The sequence below is a fragment of the Pseudophryne corroboree genome, chromosome 1 (assembly GCF_028390025.1).
Source record: "Pseudophryne corroboree isolate aPseCor3 chromosome 1, aPseCor3.hap2, whole genome shotgun sequence".
NCBI lineage: Eukaryota > Metazoa > Chordata > Amphibia > Anura > Myobatrachidae > Pseudophryne > Pseudophryne corroboree.
Window position 1 is genome coordinate 1046276435 of NC_086444.1, and position 16759 is coordinate 1046293193.

General features: G+C 46.5%; 1 protein-coding gene across 3 annotated transcripts in view; it reads left to right on the plus strand.

The window, feature by feature from the left end:
• The window catches only part of MTUS1 (microtubule associated scaffold protein 1), a 460214-nt gene that overhangs the window by 258033 nt on the left and 185422 nt on the right, over positions 1 to 16759 (plus strand). The gene's annotated exons all lie outside the window — the stretch shown is intronic.

Sequence of the window (16759 nt, forward strand, 5' to 3'; positions counted from 1 at the left end):
TTGGTGAGCAGCCAGCAGAGGTCTTGGCCACTGGCACCGTTTTAATATCCTCAACACTTTGCAGTAACTGGCACTGCTTGTGTTATGTGCAGTGTTGTCTGTGCACAAAGTAGCGTTTACACATTGCAGAGTGAATGGGAGCATAAAACAAATGGTTGCAGTATAAATCAATAGCAATCCGTTATACATGATTTCATTTTGAGTTGTATGAAGGTTAAAGGAATTGAATGGGATTCTCCCTAAACATGGCAGTCCACTTTAATTTAAGTGCTATGGAATTTGATTATTCTGTTTGATTTAGATATTATCTTAATCATTTTATTTATTGTTTCACTATTTACTGGTTTGTTATGTTTGGCACTGTGCTCTGTAATGTTCTGATAACATGCATGGAGAAACATGTTCGTGCTGACATAGAAATCATCTTTGTGCTTTTGTTTTAAGTTGATCCAGGATGAGCTGCCAGCGCGGCCTCCGCTTGGATTTTTAAATATTAGTGATAGGTGTTACTCTGTGCTTATATAACCATTTACACAAAAGTTACTGTATGGCTCACCCATAAGAAATGATTTTGTGTATGAGGTGTGACCTAAACATATGTAGATGAACCAGATCGGAATCCTTGGTATGTCGTACTTTTGTTAATTGTGTTGGAAGTTGTATACCTTTTTCTGATGAGCAAAGGATCCCACATTGCTCACACTGCACCCATGGACTATTTTTACCTTTCCACAGAGGCTGGAATCCCCAGGAAAAAAGAAAAAGCTCTAGTTTGTTTGGCGCATGTATTGGTGTGAGAAGTGGGGACCATACACAGACTCCACACTGCCCCCGCTCTTAAAACAAGATAATTATAGAACAAATCACATAGTGTGTAAAACTACTATCCTGATTAACATGAATCTGTATAAAAAAAAAAAAGGGGGGTGGGGGAGAAAGTATACTGTACACTTGCAAGAAGCTCAAGATTTATTGACCAAGGATCCTGTTTTGCCCAAGAAGCTAAGGGGGATATTTACTAAGCAGTGATAAGAGCGGAGAAGTGAGCCAGTGGAGAAAATGCCCCATCAACCAATCAGCAGCTTTGTATCATTTTATAGTATGCAAATTATAGATGTTACTTCAGTGCTGACTTCTCCACTGGCTCACTTCTCCGCTCTTATCACTGCTTAGTAAATGTCCCCCTGAAAGTGTTATTGATTATTGCCTATAAAGGAACCAGTTGACTTGAATAATTGAAACACTGGTGATGGGCATTGGATCACCCCCTTTTCCATATCCAGGAGAGTGTACGGTCTATTATAATACATGAGACCTTGCAGTTTGTAGATCACTGTGGACATTGGATCTATTACTGGAAATTCAATTTAGCAAATAGTGTATTTTGCCAAAGTAACCACCAACGTGACAAAAGGCTTACATTTTGCATTATCTGCAACTAGATGCCAGTCCGGATATTTTCACACAATAAAGCTAAGGGATCTAGTGTGAGCCGTAGGTGTAAAATATTATTTTAAATAAAATAGCAACTTATTCCAAAACTTTTTAATAATCCCACACACAATTTACGAACAGATGTGGCTATGGAACAGGCAGTTTTTGGGCCTGCCCCTGAATCATCGTTTATCAAGTGCCTGTGTTGTGAATGGGAAGTAGAAGCTCTCGTATTTTCTGTTTTGACATGCACTTCCTGCAAGTATGCTGATTGTAAAATCCATGTTGTGTATAAGAGGTATATAGTGTAGTGTGACTGACGGACACTACTATTCATTGGCTACGCTCCTTTGTGCTCACTGTCCCTGTTTGGAATGGGGGGGTGGCGGCAAGGGGAAACATTCGCCCTTGATGCCACATGGTCTAGAACAGACCTAGTCTAGAACCTGAATAGTCTACTACATGGGACGCCATTGTCTTACACAGAGAATAAATGTATTGGTGTTTTCTTAAAAAAAAAAAAAAAATCATTATGGTATTGCATAAGTAAATTCAACTGTTGCATCAGGTAATTGTCGGAGTGCTAGGTTATAAGACTACAAGTGTGTTGTTATGTCTCATCTATCCTATTTTAGAATATTTAATAAATAGAAAACCCATCCACTAACAGGTTAGTGTAAAGTTGTTGTTTAACAAACCACTGCAATATATAATCTGCCTCATTCCGTGCATTTAGGTTATTTAAACTATTGATGCCAATAGCCTGTGGTAATGGGATATCAAAGGCATTCCAAATCTCCGTAACATTTATCAGTGAATCTGCAGAAGAACACACACAGGCGACATCTTGGTTACTTTTTACGTTTCTGATTTTTACTTTTCTTTGCAAGCCAAATTATCTGTAATGCATAACTGGCTGTGATACAGAAATCTGTTTTGCAGAGTTTTCATTAAGTGACACGGGAAACTTACGATGTAGACTAAAAAAAAAAATATAAAGAAAATGTTTATTTCGATGTTGCTGAATATTATTGTGTTGAGCGACTTGTTAATCAAATGTAGCACTAGGAGCGACTTTAAATGTATAGATTGGGGTGTTTGGGGATCATCTTTTTATTGCTTTAACTCGGTCAGGAGAGCAGGTTATTCTTTCCTCTATCTGGTGGTAGGTGTATTGGATAAATTGAAAGATGCGGGTAGTGTTCCTGTCTCTTCAGTCCCGAGATGTCGTCTTTCTATATTTGACGTTATGGAGGATATGGAAGAGTCCCAAATGGCTTCAATTGTTTCAATGTGAAAAATGATGCCCCAAATTATTTTTTTTACGAGAGATGAACATTAGCTACTTCAAAATAAAACGCATTTCTGTATAATGGATTAATGGCATTCTGTGTAATGGGTAGATGGCATTCTGTGTAATGGGTAAATGGCATTGGGTCATAAAAAGAAAATGAGCAACATTTGTAAATCAGTTCTGTGACGTGTTATCCTCATTTTGAATTTGGCACTGAAATTGTTATGTTTTGCTGGTGGAATGCAGCCTGAAGTGTTCCAAGTCGTACCGCAACCACACAGTAGACTGAATAGACTGTCTTTGTTCCAGTTCTGTTTATTCCATGAAGAGTGATTTTTACCAATATATAGCGAGGAGCAACGTTTTGCAGAATTGCAACACAAATGGTGGACATGAAGATTATACTGCTGAAGTAGCTTTCTAAACGTTACTTTTGAATAAGAACAAAACACTTGAGGAAATTTGTTTTTCATCCTTAACTGCATTGGATTGAGATGAACAGCGCATGCATAATGTATACTGTACATATACAACACATAGGGCTGTTGGAATTAGAGCGTTCCATGAGCTGCAAAGTGAGACTCAAATGGACAATTATTTAGGGCAATTCTGCACTTTGTAGATTGTGTAAAAAAAAAAAAATGGGGGGAATAAGTGAATCAGCTAGTCTAGCATGTTGGATTTCACTTATTAATTTGGGCTGTAGATTGCTAGTGTATGACCCTCTTCAGGAGGGACATAATGCTCTGCTTCTGGATTTCTTGCTCAATCTATGATTGCCGGCACCTGTGCTTAAACACCATTTTTACCCATTAATCTGTTCAATCCAAAATTAAGAAAAATGTCCAGAAGCAGAGCATTTCGTCCCTCCTGGAGAGGGTGATGTTGGAGGTATGCATTATGTGGTAGCGATCGGTCACCATTGCTACTATTTTTCTAGTAAAATGGGCACTTTTATAGGGCTTCCATACATTCCCGGTTTTGGGGCTGCTGTCACTTAAAGGTGCTACCACAGCTGTACACAACAGAACATGTAAGCATGGTATGGGCAGTGGGACCATGAGGCAGCCAAGAGATCTGAAGACACACTGCACCAGCCCTGCATGGAGAAGGTGAGTGAGCATCTAGGGTGGGGGTGTGGTGGAGGGGTGCCCTAGGCACAAGTCCCGAGGGGGGTACTGTGATGGTGGTTTACGTGCATGTGCAACAACATGAGATGGGACTTCTGTGGTATGGATACCTCTAGGTGCTAAGCCAATGTCGGACATGCACAAGGAGCGGGCCGGGCTATTGCCTTGGTGACATGTGGAGCACTTAAATCTTGGCAGGGTGACATGTGGAGCACTTAAATCTTGGCAGCATTGTAGATGTAATGCTGCCTGCCAGAAGCATTCCTATGGGGAGACAGTAAGGATCATACAGATGGTGGCAGTACATGTTGGGGCATATTATGTTTTTTAGCTCTTGGCAGGGGGCACATTATGTTAATTATACTTGTAGGGTGGGCTTACTGTGGGAACAGGCCACTGATTGGCTAAGAAAAAGACCACCCACGGTAGTGGCCGCTGTTTGGCTGACAGGCAAAGAACACATAGGTTCCTTCATTTTCAGGCGCATCACTGTAAGTGAGCACGTTATGTGCTTATAGCATGGCTATGATTGATTGGGTAATGTGTTTTTCTCTGACGTCCTAGTGGATGCTGGGAACTCCGTAAGGACCATGGGGAATAGACGGGCTCCGCAGGAGACTGGGGACTCTAAAAGAAAGATTAGGTACTATCTGGTGTGCACTGGCTCCTCCCACTATGACCCTCCTCCAGACCTCAGTTAGATTTCTGTGCCCGGCCGAGCTGGATGCACACTAGGGGCTCTCCTGAGCTCCTAGAAAAAGTTTATTTTAGGTTTTTTATTTTACAGTGAGACCTGCTGGCAACAGGCTCACTGCATCGAGGGACTAAGGGGAGAAGAAGCGAACCTACCTGCTTGCAGCTAGCTTGGGCTTCTTAGGCTACTGGACACCATTAGCTCCAGAGGGATCGACCGCAGGACCCGTCCTTGGTGTTCGTTCCCGGAGCCGCGCCGCCGTCCCCCTTACAGAGCCAGAAGCACGAAGATGGTCCGGAAAATCGGCGGCAGAAGACTTCAGTCTTCACCAAGGTAGCGCACAGCACTGCAGCTGTGCGCCATTGCTCCTCATGTACACCTCACACTCCGGTCACTGATGGGTGCAGGGCGCTGGGGGGGGGGGGGGGGGGGGGGCGCGCGCGCGCGCGCGCCCTGAGCAGCAATAAAAACACCTTGGCTGGCAAAATAATCACAATATATAGTCCCAGAGGCTATATATGTGATAAATACCCCTGCCAGAATCCATAAAAAAGCGGGAGAAAAGTCTGCAAAAAGGGGCGGGGCTATCTCCCTCAGCACACTGGCGCCATTTTCTCTTCACAGTGCAGCTGGAAGAAAGCTCCCCAGGCTCTCCCCTGTAGTTTTCAGGCTCAAAGGGTTAAAAAGAGGGGGGGGGGCACTAAATTTAGGCGCAATATTGTATATACAAGCAGCTATTGGGAAAAATTCACTCAATATAGTGTTAATCCCTACATTATATAGCGCTCTGGTGTGTGCTGGCATACTCTCTCTCTGTCTCCCCAAAGGGCTTTGTGGGGTACTGTCCTCAGTCAGAGCATTCCCTGTGTGTGTGGTGTGTCGGTACGGCTGTGTCGACACGTTTGATGAGGTGGCAGAGCAGATGCCGATAAATGTGATGTCGCCCCCTGTGGGGCCGACACCAGAGTGGATGGATAGGTGGAAGGTATAAACCGACAGTGTCAACTCCTTACATAAAAGGCTGGATGACGTAACAGCTGTGGGACAGCCGGCTTCTCAGCCCGCGCCTGCCCAGGCGTCTCAAAGGCCATCAGGGGCTCAAAAACGCCCGCTACCTCAGATGGCAGACACAGATGTCGACACGGAGTCTGACTCCAGTGTCGACGAGGTTGAGACATATACACAATCCACTAGGAACATCCGTTACATGATCCCGGCAATAAAAAATGTGTTACACATTTCTGACATTAACCCAAGTACCACTAAAAAAGGGTTTTATGTTTGGGGAGAAAAAGCAGGCAGTGTTTTGTTCCCCCATCAAATGAGTGAATGAAGTGTGTGAAAAAGCGTGGGTTCCCCCGATAAGAAACTGGTAATTTCTAAAAAGTTACTGATGGCGTACCCTTTCCCGCCAGAGGATAAGTTACGCTGGGAGATATCCCCTAGGGTGGATAAGGCGCTCACACGTTTGTCAAAAAAGGTGGCACTGCTGTCTTAGGATACGGCCACTTTGAAGGTACCTGCTGATAAAAAGCAGGAGGCTATCCTGAAGTCTGTATTTACACACTCAGGTACTAGACTGAGACCTGCAGATAGTGCTGCTGCAGCGTGGTCTGTGACCCTGTCAAACAGGGATACTATTTTGCGAACATAAGAGCATATTAAAGACGTCGTCTTATATATGAGGGATGCACAGGGGGATATTTTGCCGGCTGGCATCCATAATTAATGCAATGTCCATTCTGTCAGGAGGGTATTAGAGACCCGACACTGGACAGGTGATGCTGACTTTAAAAGGCACATAGAGATTCTGCCTTATAAGGGTGAGGAATTGTTTGGGGATGGTCTCTGGGACCTCGTATCCACAGCAACAGCTGGGAAGAATTTTTTTTTTACCTCAGGTTTCTTCACAGCCTAAGAAAGCACTGTATTATCAGGTACAGTCCTTTCGGCTTCAGAAAAGCAAGCGGGTCAAAGGCGCTTCCTTTCTGCACAGAGACGAGGGAAGAGGGAAAAAGCTGCACCAGTCAGCCAGTTCCCAGAATCAAAATTCTTCCCCCGCTTCCTCTGAGTCCACCGCATGACGCGGGGGCTCCACAGGCGTAGCCACGTACGGTGGGGGGCCGCCTCAAAAATTTCAGCGATCAGTGGGCTCGCTCACAGGTGGATCCCTGGATCCTTCAAGTAGTATCTCAGGGGTACAAGCTGGAATTCGAGGCGTCTCCCCCCCGCCGTTTCCTCAAATCTGCCTTGCCGACAACTCCCTCAGGCAGGGAGGCTGTGCTAGAGGCAATTTACAAGCTGTATTCCCAGCAGGTGATAGTCAAGGTGCCCCTACTTCAACAAGGACGGGGTTACTATTCCACACTGTTTGTGGTACCGAAACCGGACGGTTCGGTGAGACCCATTTTAAATTTGAAATCCTTGAACACATACATAAAAAAATTCAAGTTCAAGATGGAATCGCTCAGGGCGGTTATTGCAAGCCTGGAGGAGGGGGATTACATGGTATCCCTGGACATCAAGGATGCTTACCTACATGTCCCCATTTACCATCCTCACCAGGAGTACCTCAGATTTGTGGTACAGGATTGCCATTACCAATTCCAAACACTGCCGTTTGGATTGTCCACGGCACCGAGGGTCTTTACCAAGGTAATGGCAGAAATGATGATACTCATTTGAAAAAAGGGAGTTTTAATTATCCCGTACGTGGACGATCTCCTTATAAAGGCGAGGTCCAAGGAGCAGTTGTTGGTCGGAGTAGCACTATCTCGGTAAGTGCTAAAACAGCACGGATGGATTCTAAACATTCCAAAGTCACAGCTGGTTCCTACCACACGCCTACTGTTCCTGGGGATGGTTCTGGACACAGAACAGAAAAAAGTGTTTCTCCCGCAGGAGAAAGCCAAGGAGCTGTCATCTCTAGTCAGAGACCTCCTGAAACCAAAACAGGTATCGGTGCATCACTGCACACGAGTCCTGGGAAAATGGTAGCTTCTTACGAAGCAATTCCATTCGGCAGGTTCCATGCAAGAACCTTTCAGTGGGACCTCTTGGACAAGTGGTCGGGATCGCATCTTCAGATGCATCGGCTGATAACCCTGTCTCCAAGGACCAGGGTATCTCTACTGTGGTGGCTGCAGAGTGCTCATCTTCAAGAGGGCCGCAGAGAAATTTCCAAGGACTTTGGTCAAGTCAGGAGTCGTCCCTACACATAAATATTCTGGAACTGAGGGCCATTTACAATGCCCTAAGTCTGGCAAGGCCTCTGCTCAAAACCAGCCGGTACTGATCCAATCAGACAACATCACGGCAGTCGCCCATGTAAACCGACAGGGCGGCACAAGAAGCAGGATGGCGATGGCAGAAGCCACAAGGATTCTCCGATGGGCGGAAAATCACGTCTTAGCACTGTCAGCAGTGTTCATTCCGGGAGTGGACAACTGGGAAGCAGACTTCCTCAGCAGACACGACCTACACCCGGGAGAGTGGGGACTTCATCCAGAAGTCTTCCAACTGTTGGTAAACCGTTGGGAAAGGCCACAGGTGGACATGATGGCGTCCCGCCTAAACAAAAAATTAGAGAGATATTGCGCCAGGTCAAGGGACCCTCAGGCAATAGCTGTGGACGCTCTAGTGACACCGTGGGTGTACCAGTCGGTGTATGTATTCCCTCCTCTGCCTCTCATACCAAAGGTACTGAGAATAATAAGAAAACGAGGAGTAAGAACAATACTCGTGGTTCCGGATGGGCCAAGAAGAGCCTGGTACCCAGAACTTCAAGAAATGATATCAGAGGACCCATGGCCTTTACCGCTCAGACAGGATCTGCTACAGCAGGGGCCCTGTCTGTTCCAAGACTTACCGCGGCTGCGTTTGACGGCATGGCGGTTGAATTCCGGATCCTAAAGGAAAAGGGCATTCCGGAGGAAGTCATTCCTACGCTGATAAAAGCCAGGAAAGAAGTAACCGCAAACCATTATCACCGTATTTGGCGAAAATATGTTGCGTGGTGTGAGGCCAGGAAGGCCCCAACAGAGGAATTTCAGCTGGGTCGTTTTCTGCACTTCCTACAGTCGGGAGTGACTATGGGCCTAAAATTGGGTTCCATTAAGGTCCAGATTTCGGCTCTGTCGATTTTCTTCCAGAAAGAACTGGCTTCACTGCCTGAAGTTCAGACATTTGTAAAGGGAGTGCTACATATTCAGCCCCCTTTTGTGCCTCCTGTGGCACCTTGGGATCTCAACGTGGTGTTGAGTTTCCTAAAATCACATTGGTTTGAGCCACTTAAAACTGTGGATTTGAAATATCTCATGTGGAAAGTGGTCATGTTATTGGCCTTGGCTTCGGCCAGGCGTGTGTCAGAATTGGCGGGCTTTGTCATGTAAAAGCCCTTATCTGATTTTCCATATGGATAGGGCAGAATTGAGGACTCGTCCCCAGTTTCTCCCTAAGGTGGTATCAGCTTTTCACTTGAACCAACCTATTGTAGTGCCTGCGGCTACTAGGGATTTGGAAGATTCCAAGTTACTGGACGTAGTCAGGGCCTTAAAAAATTGTATTTCCAGGACGGCTGGAGTCAGGAAAACTGACTCGCTTGTTATCCTGTATGCACCCAACAAAATAGGTGCTCCTGCTTCTAAGCAGACTATTGCTCGCTGAATTTGTAGCACAATTCAGCTGGCGCATTCTGCGGCTGGATTGCCGCATTCTAAATCAGTAAAAGCCCATTCCACGAGGAAAGTGGGCTCATCTTGGGCGGCTGCCCGAGGGGTCTCGGCTTTACAACTTTGCCGAGCTGCAACTTGGTCAGGGGCAAACACGTTTGCTAAATTCTACAAATTTGATACCCTGGCTGAGGAGGACCTTGAGTTCTCTCATTCGGTGCTGCAGAGTCATCCGCACTCTCCCTCCCGTTTGGGAGCTTTGGTATAATCCCCATGGTCCTTACGGAGTTCCCAGCATCCACTAGGACGTCGGAGAAAATAAGATTTTACTCACCGGTAAATCTATTTCTCGTAGTCCGTAGTGGATGCTGGGCGCCCATCCCAAGTGCGGATTGTCTGCAATACTTGTATATAGTTATTGCCTAACAAAGGGTTATTGTTGAGCCATCTGTTGAGAGGCTCAGTTATATTTCATACTGTTAACTGGGTATAGTATCACGAGTTATACGGTGTGATTGGTGTGGCTGGTAGGTGTCAGCTCTTCCGGGCACAGTATCCTAACTGAGGTCTGGAGGAGGGTCACAGTGGGAGGAGCCAGTGCACACCAGATAGTACCTAATCTTTCTTTTAGAGTGCCCAGTCTCCTGCGGAGCCCGTCTATTCCCCATGGTCCCTTTTGTTAAACAATAACTATATACAAGTATTGCAGACAATCCGCACTTGGGATGGGCGCCCAGCATCCACTACGGACTACGAGAAATAGATTTACCGGTGAGTAAAATCTTTTTTTTTTTTTTTTCCACCCCCGGGATGTCTACTGGACTAGGGGACCGACCAGCACTAGGGACAGGATGAGTATGTACAGTGAGTGTGCATTAAAGGTCTACAACCTATGGTGTGTGTGTATGTACAGAGGTTATTTACATATTTCCTTTACAGGGGGACTATAGTTACATAAAAGAAAAGGAAGAATAGGAGTCTTTTTTGGGGCAAACTTTCAGTGAGACAGCTGTGGAAAATTCATTGTTGTGTGTAAAATAAATACTAACCCTTTATTGGGTACACATTTTTAAAAAGCCCTCTCAAAGGGTGGCGGCCCAAAAAACAAAATGTGTTAAAACATAATGAAGATTTTTTTTATTTATTTAGTTTTTTGGATGTTTGTCGAAATGACAATTAAACTGGTTTTAACACTTATTCAACTATTACTAAAGTATTGGAAGTATAAATAGGTTTTGAGATACATGCAAATATCAGCTGAGTGTATTTCAGATTAAATTTTCCAGTGAATGGAATAAGATCAGGTAACACATATTAGACTATGTGAAAGGTTCTTATAATAAGCGAATGGATCTCCAGCTTCACATGAGTACAGGTAAATATTTGAAAACAAATTCCACTACATATTAGTCTGATGTATATCTCAAAACTGAGGGATCATTCAGCAATAGTGAAAATATATTGAAAACACTACAACATCTACAGCAAAAGAAATATAATCAATGGAACAGAATGTATTAGTTGATGGGTATATCGGATGATATGAAAGATTCTTATAGTGAATGCAAAGATTCTCATGATTCAACCAATCAGCTCCTAACTGTCATTTCTCTGACGTCCTAAGTGGATGCTGGGACTCCGTAAGGACCATGGGGAATAGCGGCTCCGCAGGAGACTGGGCACAACTAAAGAAAGCTTTAGGGCTACCTGGTGTGCACTGGCTCCTCCCACTATGACCCTCCTCCAGACCTCAGTTAGAATCTTGTGTCCGGCTGAGCTGGATGCACACTAGGGGCTCTCCTGAGCTCCTAGAAAGAAAGTATAATTTTAGGTTTTTTATTTTACAGTGAGATCTGCTGGCAACAGACTCACTGCTACGAGGGACTAAGGGGAGAAGAAGCGAACCTACCTGCTTGCAGCTAGCTTGGGCTTCTTAGGCTACTGGACACCATTAGCTCCAGAGGGATCGAACACAGGACCCGACCTCGATCGTTCGTTCCCGGAGCCGCGCCGCCGTCCCCCTTATAGAGCCAGAAGCAAGAAGTGGTCCGGAAAATCGGCGGCAGAAGACTTCGGTCTTCAACAAGGTAGCGCACAGCACTGCAGCTGTGCGCCATTGCTCCTCATGCACACCTCACACTCCGGTCACTGATGGGTGCAGGGCGCTGGGGAAGGGGCGCCCTGGGCAGCAATATTAACACCTTGGCTGGCTAAATATCACAATATATAGTCCCAGAGGCTATATATGTGAAAAATACCCCTGCCAGAATTCCTCAAAAAAGCAGGAGAAGTCCGCCGAAAAAGGGGCGGGGCTATCTCCCTCAGCACACTGGCGCTATTTTTCCCTCACAGCTCCGCTGGAAGGATCGCTCTCAGGCTCTCCCCTGCAGTTTCAAGCAACAAAAAGGTAAAAAAAAGAGGGGGGGCACTAAATTTAGGCGCAGTATATTAATATATAGCAGCTATAAGGGGAAAGCACTCAGTTATAGTGTTAATCCCTGTATTATATAGCGCTCTGGTGTGTGCTGGCATACTCTCTCTCTGTCTCCCCAAAGGGCTTTGTGGGGTCCTGTCCTCAGTCAGAGCATTCCCTGTGTGTGTGTGCGGTGTGTCGGTACGGCTGTGTCGACATGTTTGATGAGGAGGCTTATGTGGAGGCGGAGCAGATGCCGATAAATGTGATGTCACCCCCTGCGGGGCCGACACCTGAGTGGATGGACTTGTGGAAGGAATTACGTGAAAGTGTCAACTCCTTACATAAAAGGTTTGACGACATACCAAATATGGGACAGCCGGCTTCTCAGCTCGTGCCTGCCCAGGCGTCTCAAAGGCCATCAGGGGCTCTAAAACGCCCGCTACCTCAGATGGCAGACACAGATGTCGACACGGATACTGATTCCAGGGTCTACGACGATGAGACTAATGTTACTTCCAATAGGGCCACACGTTACATGATTGAGGCAATGAAAAATGTGTTGCACATTTCTGATGTTACCCCAGGTACCACAAGAAAGGGTATTATGTTTGGGGAGAAAAAACTACCAGTGGTTTTTCCCCTATCTGAGGAATTAAATGAAGTGTGTGAAGAAGCGTGGGCTTCCCCCGATAAGAAATTACTGATTTCTAAAAGGTTACTATTGGCGTACCCTTTCCCGCCAGAGGATAGGTCACGTTAGGAAACATCCCCTAGGGTGGATAAAGCGCTCACACGCTTGTCAAAGAAGGTGGCACTACCGTCTCCGGATTCGGCCGCCCTAAAGGAGCCTGCTGATAGAAAGCAGGAGGGGCTATCCTGAAGTCTGTATATACACACACAGGTATTATACTGAGACCAGCTATTGCTTCAGCTGCGTGGTCAGATTCCCTGTCGGAAAATATTGACACCCTAGACAGGGACACTATATTGCTAACCGTAGAGCATATTAAAGACGCAGTCTTATACATGAGAGATGCACAGAGGGATATTTGCCGGCTGGCATCTAAAATAAGTGCAATGTCCATTTCTGCCAGGAGAGGGTTATGGACTCTGCAGTGGACAGGTGATGCAGATTCTAAAAGGCTCATGGAAGTTTTGCCTTATAAGGGTGAGGAGTTGTTCGGGGATGGTCTCTCTGACCTAGTTTCCTCAGCAACAGCTGGGAAGTCAGCATTTTTACCCCATGTTCCCTCACAGCCAAAGAAAGCACCGTATTATCAGGTACAGTCCTTTCGGCCCCATAAGGGCAAGCGGGTTAAAGGCGCGTCCTTTCTGCCCAGAGGCAGAGGTAGAGGGAAAAAGCTGCAGCATACAGCCAGTTCCCAGGAGCAAAAGCCCTCCCCCACTTCCTCTAAATCCACCGCATGACGCTGGGGCTCCACAGGCGGCGCCAGGTACGGTGGGGGCCCGTCTCAAAAACTTCAGCAATCAGTGGGCTCGCTCACGGGTGGATCCCTGGATCCTTCAAGTAGTATCTCAGGGATACAAGCTGGAATTCGAGACGTCTCCCCCCCGCCGTTTCTTCAAATCTGCCTTGCCAACAACTCCCTCAGGCAGGGAGGCAGTGTTAGAGGCAATACACAAGCTGTATTCCCAGCAGGTGGATAGTCAAGGTGCTCCTCCTTCAACAAGGACGGGGTTACTATCCCACAATGTTTGTGGTACCGAAACCGGACGGTTCGGTGAGACCCATTTTAAATTTGAAATCCTTGAACACATATATAAAAAAATTCAAGTTCAAGATGGAATCGCTCAGGGCGGTTATTGCAAGCCTGGACGAGGGGGATTACATGGTATCACTGGACATCAAGGATGCTTACCTGCATGTCCCCATTTACCATCCTCACCAGGAGTACCTCAGATTTGTGGTACAGGATTGTCATTACCAATTCCAGACGTTGCCGTTCGGCCTGTCCACGGCACCAAGGGTATTTACCAAGGTAATGGCCGAAATGATGATACTCCTTCGAAAAAAGGGAGTTTTAATTATCCCGTACTTGGACGATCTCCTGATAAAGGCGAGGTCCAGGGAGCAGTTGTTGGTCGGCGTAGCACTATCTCAGGAGGTGCTACACCAGCACGGTTGGATTCTAAATATTCCAAAGTCACAGCTGGTCCCTGCGACACGTCTACTGTTCCTGGGGATGGTTCTGGACACAGTCCAGAAAAAAGTGTTTCTCCCGGAGGAGAAAGCCAAGGAGCTGTCATCTCTAGTAAGAGGCCTCCTGAAACCAAAGCAGGTGTCTGTGCATCACTGCACACGAGTCCTGGGAAAGATGGTAGCTTCCTACGAAGCAAGTACATTCGGCAGGTTCCATGCAAGAACTTTTCAGTGGGACCTGTTGGACAAGTGGTCCGGATCGCATCTTCAGATGCATCGGCTGATAACCCTGTCTCCAAGGACCAGGGTGTCTCTGCTGTGGTGGCTGCAGAGTGCTCATCTTCAAGAGGGCCGCAGATTCGGCATACAGGACTGGGTCCTGGTGACCACAGATGCCAGCCTTCGAGGCTGGGGGGCAGTCACACAGGGAAGAAACTTCCAGGGACTATGGTCAAGTCAGGAGACTTCCCTACACATAAATATTCTGGAACTGAGGGCCATTTACAATGCCCTAAGTCAGGCAAAACCCCTGCTTCAAAACCAGCCGGTACTGATCCAGTCAGACAACATCACGGCAGTCGCCCATGTAAACCGACAGGGCGGCACAAGAAGCAGGACGGCGATGGCAGAAGCCACAAGGATTCTCCGATGGGCGGAAAATCACGTGTTAGCACTGTCAGCAGTGTTCATTCCGGGAGTGGACAACTGGGAAGCAGACTTCCTCAGCAGGCACGACCTCCACCCGGGAGAGTGGGGACTTCATCCAGAAGTCTTCCAACTGATTGTAAACCGTTGGGAAAGGCCACAGGTGGACATGATGGCGTCCCGCCTAAACAAAAAGCTAGAAAAATATTGCGCCAGGTCAAGAGACCCTCAGGCGATAGCTGTGGACGCTCTAGTGACACCGTGGGTGTACCGGTCGGTTTATATGTTCCCTCCTCTTCCTCTCATACCCAAGGTACTGAGGATAATAAGGAGAAGAGGAATAAGAACTATACTCATTGTTCCGGATTCGCCAAGAAGAGCTTGGTACACGGAACTTCAAGAAATGATCTCAGAGGACCCATGGCCTCTGCCGCTCAGACAGGACCTGCTGCAGCAGGGGCCCTGTCTGTTCCAAGACTTACCGCGGCTGCGTTTGACGGCATGGCGGTTCAACACCGGATCCTAAAGGAAAAGGGCATTCCGGAGGAAGTCATTCCTACGCTGATTAAAGCTAGGAAAGATGTGACCGCAAACCATTATCACCGCATTTGGCGAAAATATGTTGCGTGGTGTGAGGCCAGGAAGGCCCCAACGGAGGAGTTTCAGCTGGGTCGATTTCTGCACTTCCTACAGTCAGGAGTGACTATGGGCCTAAAATTGGGTTCCATTAAGGTCCAGATTTCGGCTCTGTCGATCTTCTTCCAGAAAGAACTGGCTTCATTGCCTGAAGTTCAGACATTTGTTAAGGGAGTGCTGCATATTCAGCCCCCTTTTGTGCCTCCAGTGGCACCTTGGGATCTTAACGTGGTGTTGGGTTTCCTAAAGTCACATTGGTTTGAGCCACTCAAAACCGTGAATTTGAAATATCTCACGTGGAAGGTGGTCATGCTGTTGGCCTTGGCTTCGGCCAGGCGTGTGTCAGAATTGGCAGCTTTGTCATATAAAAGCCCTTATCTGATTTTCCATATGGATAGGGCAGAATTGAGGACTCGTCCCCAGTTTCTCCCTAAGGTGGTATCAGCTTTTCATTTGAACCAACCTATTGTGGTGCCTGCGTCTACTATCGACTTGGAGGATTCCAAGTTACTGGACGTAGTCAGAGCCTTGAAAATATGTTTCCAGGACGGCTGGAGTCAGGAAAACTGACTCGCTATTTATCCTGTATGCACCTAACAAGATGGGTGCTCCTGGTTCGAAGCAGACTATTGCTCGCTGGATCTGTACCACAATTCAGCTTGCGCATTCTGCGGCTGGACTGCCGCATCCTACATCTGTAAAAGCCCATTCCACGAGGAAGGTGGGCTTTTCTTGGGCGGCTGCCCGAGGGGTCTCGGCTCTACAACTTTGCCGAGCAGCTACTTGGTCGGGGTCAAATACATTTGCTAAATTCTACAAGTTTGACACCCTGGCTGAGGAGGACCTAGAGTTTGCCCATTCGGTGCTGCAGAGTCATCCGCACTCTCCCGCCCGTTTGGGAGCTTTGGTATAATCCCCATGGTCCTTACGGAGTCCCAGCATCCACTTAGGACGTCAGAGAAAATAAGATTTTACTCACCGGTAAATCTATTTCTCGTAGTCCGTAGTGGATGCTGGGCGCCCATCCCAAGTGCGGATTGTCTGCAATACTTGTATATAGTTATTGTTTAACAAAAGGGTTATTGTTGAGCCATCTGTTAAGAGGCTCAGTTATTGTTCATACTGTTAACTGGGTATAGTATCACGAGTTATACGGTGTGATTGGTGTGGCTGGTATGAGTCTTAACCGGGATTCAAAATCCTTCCTTATTGTTTTAGCTCTTCCGGGCACAGTATCATAACTGAGGTCTGGAGGAGGGTCATAGTGGGAGGAGCCAGTGCACACCAGGTAGTCCTAAAGCTTTCTTTAGTTGTGCCCAGTCTCCTGCGGAGCCGCTATTCCCCATGGTCCTTACGGTGTCCCAGCATCCACTACGGACTACGAGAAATAGATTTACCGGTGAGTAAAATCTTATTTTTTCATCCCAGGCCTATAAAAATGTTATTTAGAAGCTGATTGGTTAGTACTTTCTCTCACAATTTTATCTTTCTAAGCTTTGATAAATACCTACTTGAACCACACTAGGCACAGTCATAAAATAATTTATCCTTGTTTGCTTTAGAGATATTTTTAGAAGTGTTTTTGCTTATTTAGTACTGTTAGCATGCTGTACCAGACACTGCCATCTACTGACTGCTTTCTGCAGTACATGTTCTGTGGATATTGGAACAGTTTGCCT